Source organism: Oncorhynchus tshawytscha, unplaced genomic scaffold (assembly GCF_018296145.1).
Source record: "Oncorhynchus tshawytscha isolate Ot180627B unplaced genomic scaffold, Otsh_v2.0 Un_contig_5802_pilon_pilon, whole genome shotgun sequence".
Lineage (NCBI taxonomy): Eukaryota > Metazoa > Chordata > Actinopteri > Salmoniformes > Salmonidae > Oncorhynchus > Oncorhynchus tshawytscha.
The window spans coordinates 2,532-6,535 of record NW_024609166.1 but is presented as its reverse complement, the minus strand read 5'-3'; the positions used below and the strand labels follow the sequence as shown (position 1 = coordinate 6,535).

General features: G+C 44.2%; 1 pseudogene; it reads right to left on the bottom strand.

Moving 5' to 3' along the window:
• Nucleotides 1-366: 366 nt before the first annotated feature.
• Nucleotides 367-3,397, bottom strand: LOC121844368 (annotated as a pseudogene).
• Between the last annotated feature and the right edge of the window lie 607 nt (nucleotides 3,398-4,004).

The window sequence follows — 4,004 nt, the reverse complement described above, 5'->3', positions numbered from 1 at the left end:
GTGCCATTGGGGTGCAACACATCGGTTTGTTTTGCTTCTGGGTACAGTACATTTTCAGATGACATTCATTCAATACAAATGTATCAGAAGCAAGAAGAGTAGGCTAGTGCGTGACAGCTCAGATCGAATAGCAGATCTCAGAGTAGGCTATGATTGGTCCGTTGGGCCTGTCAGTCAAAGTCAGTATTTCAGGCTCCTCTGTCACCATTGGTCAGATTGTCAGAATGGTATGTGATGTCACAAGCCTCATAGCACACTGTTCTGTTGGTAGTATTGGGCCTTGCTGTCTCTTTGCCATTCCTTCCACAAGGGGAACTCTCTTTATCTTAATGTTCCATTCCAATCCAAAGAAATACAATATCCGTTGCTTCCTCTTCTCACTGTTCCAACGAAATGCTCCATTTGAAAAAAAGTGTTCCATTCATTATCATACAACGACATCACAGGAGAGTCAACTGGGCTCAATCCAGAATTCCAATTCCAGAACCCCAAAAAATTATAATTTTTCCCCCATTGTCATCACAAGGTGTTAGTAGAAGACTTTCCCTTAGAGGACAGCACCTGTCGAAACCTCCTCTTCAACTCCTGCATGTTGGGGGACTTGGGCCGGGCCAGGTGCAGCCCCCTCTCCTTTTCTCCCCGTTACCCCCACCCAGCGCCCGGCTCACCTCACCACAGAGGTGCAGGAAGGCGGCGTGGACCCCCTCGTGATTCTCCCTGGCAGACGCCTCAAAGTACGACCCACCTAGAGAGGCTGCCAACGTCTCGCCCCTCGTCAGCCGGCACCTGGCGGGCACGGAGGAGGTCGCTCTTGTTGCCCACCTGGGAGGAGAGGAGAGAAGGATTAGAGAAATGTTAAGGCGACATAAAGAAATCCTTCCTGATAAAATAAAAGGTTACCTATTTAGACACCAGTAAGAGAAGGACATACCTGGAGACTTAAATAATAATAAAAACATCAAGCTCTCGTAATGTAACAGTCAAACCCACCAGTATGACAGGTATGTTCCCTGCAGGGTGGATGCGTCTGACGTGCTGGTAGAGAGGCTGTATGGTTCTATAACTGCTGTGGTCGGTGATGGAGAACACCAGGACGTATCCATCCGCCCAGTAGATAGACCTGTTGATCTGCTCCTGACAATATAGCCCCTCTGCATCATCCTGGGGGGGTAGAGCATGCCACATTTGTCTGTCTCTAATACTCAAAATCCACTGGTACAGACTGATGTAGACAGTGATGCCTGCCCTCCTACACTATTTATTAGTGTTATTATGAGAAGCCTGCGTGTGGTTGTTACTCTGAGATTGTGGAGAACACAGACAGAACGCCCTCTTTACCTCAGATTGTAGTTTGTTTACAAAAACAGGCCTTTGAACAGGTGGTTAGTTTTCAAAGTGAGTTTGATGAATGAATGGGAGACTCCCTCAGGGAGTTACTGAACTCATCACAATCACTACAGAGAGTAGAGAGAAATGACTGGGATATGCCCTGATACTGGATGTAGGCTCATGTCCACAAAGGGTCTCAAAATAGGAGTGCTGATCAGGTCGTAACCTGCCCATATAATCTCAATCATTGTGATCTAAAAGGGCGTAACTGATCCTAGATCAGCACTATATTCAGAGGCTTTATAGATGCCCTGGTCTACTGTAACATGATATATTCTTACTGATAATGAAGAATGCTAAGTGAGGAGATATCTCCACTCGTTATATCCAGATCTGGGTCAAATACACACATAGGCTACTGTATGTCAAATACTTTTTACGATTGAACCAATACAATAGTCAAAGTGCGGTCTGTGAGATTACATCCAGAAAGAGGTTAGACGACCTCTATCCCAAGGGAGACTTGGCATGTCATTTAAAGTATTTGACCCCACGTCTGGTTAGATAGACCCCTAGGCTGTAGCGAGGAGCAGCGGTTACCTTTAGACTAGAGAGACACCGGGGTGTTCCAAATGACACCCTAAATCGCAATGTAGTGCACTTCTTCTGACCAGTGCACATAAGGATCTGGTGAAAAGTAGTGCACTGTATAGAGAATCGGGTGCCATTTTGGGACACATCATTGTGTGTTTAGAGAGACCAACCTGTAGAGAGACACAGGGTGTGTCCTGAACCTGTAGTGAGACCTGTTCTCCATCTAGATTGATCTTTCTGGAGTAAAGGGCCCCTGGAAAACAGAGATTAGCAACACGCATGATGGGTAGACATGCAACAAATGAATGATGACGTAACACATTAGGATGCCTTGTACTGACTGGTTGTTTTTAAACACAGGAGGCTATAGTAAACTAGTGTGTGGCTACATTTTTACAATGTGAAATGACAGATATTATACGAGTGTGCACTGTGACAATGATACAATTCCTACCTGTGTTTGCCTCATAGTCCCCAATGAACCTCTTTGGTCAGAAACCTGACGATCAAAGCTGTGAATGAAACAACGAGATGAATAGTCTCCATTGAGTAACACCTTGAGAATAATACTGCAGGCTACATATCTTTCATTGTTGACATGGCCTGCTCCTTAGGTGGTAGAGACAAGCTTCCCATCAGTCTGTCTGCATCAGACACAAATTTGACCCTATTTCCTACATAGGGGTTTAGTTAAAAGTAGTGCACTATGGGCCCTGGTGAATTGTAGTGCACTATATAGGGAATCGCTGGCGACACTGTTTACCACTAGCTGTCCAACCTGGCACACCAGATAGTGTGTAGCCTAGAGGCCAATCCTACAGAGTACAGACATAGCCTAATACAATATCTAAGTCACATGTGTCAAACTCATTCCATGGAGGGCAGTGTCTGCGGGTTTTTGCTCCTCCCTTGTACCTGATTGATGAATTAAGGTCACTAATTTCTAAAGAACTCCCTCACCTGGTTGTCTAGTTTTTAATTGAAATGAAAAATGAAAACACACCCGAAGACAACAGGCCCTCCATGGAATGAGTTTCACACCCTGATCGAAGTGTTAGGTGGAAATATGAATAGGTACAACTAATTTAAAAATCGACATTGATAGTCTGCATAATAGGATTTGGTAGCCAATCCGTTTGACAAACTAATGCAAATTAATTATTTTCATTCTAGCCTTCATTCTCTATTCGCATAGGAAAATTACTTGAGGGTCTAAAATTGATAAACGAAATGTATGTACACACACTTTCACATTGATTATCGTTTTCAGATTCAAACAGTGTGTTATAAGCGCACTTCTCAAAGTTATTAAATAATGTTCCTACCTGTTTTCCCGACTGTTGCTCGCCCCAAAACCACAATCTTAACGTTTTTGTTGGGCACGCAGTCTAGAACGGATACTCCGGTATTGGAACTAGCAGAAAGCTGCTAGAACCACTCATTCTTGTTCCGGTGGGTCGACAAGAAGACGCATTTAGAAGCCCCCTGTGAGTCCAGTTGCGAATGCCGCCTCTTCTCCTCGTCCCCCCAAACTGCTAAAATATTCCACTGTCTCTCGATACACCCGATCTCGATAAGAACAGAAATTATAATCGTCTCCTCTGGCTGCTACTTCGAAACAATCCTGCATACCGTTTGAAGATCCTTGCATTGAGTGCTAAACAAATGGACCTAATCAAGTTTCTTTTGGCGCCCGATCCTAGACCGTTAGGCTATCCGATTGATTGTATCCTTGGAACCGTTATTTCACATAGGATAAATAGAGACAGAGCAATCGAACTGTCATATAAACCATGAAGGGCAGACAAGTCAATCCACCACTTCCCGAGCAATTGTTAGTCAAGAGAGAAGAGTCAGACAAACCGGAGTGGGATGAGCGAGAACGGGCGTGAATGAGTAGCCTAGCAGATTTGCTGACAGCACAACCCCTACAAATGTGACCTGTTAGCATCTGGCCATTTTTATCTGTTTAGGATAGGCAAGCATAATGGTGCATATGATATCATTTTTGTGGGTCTTTTCCCCAAATTATTAGCCTACATCTCAAGACAGTCCAAATAGCATTCAATGAGTAAACTGAA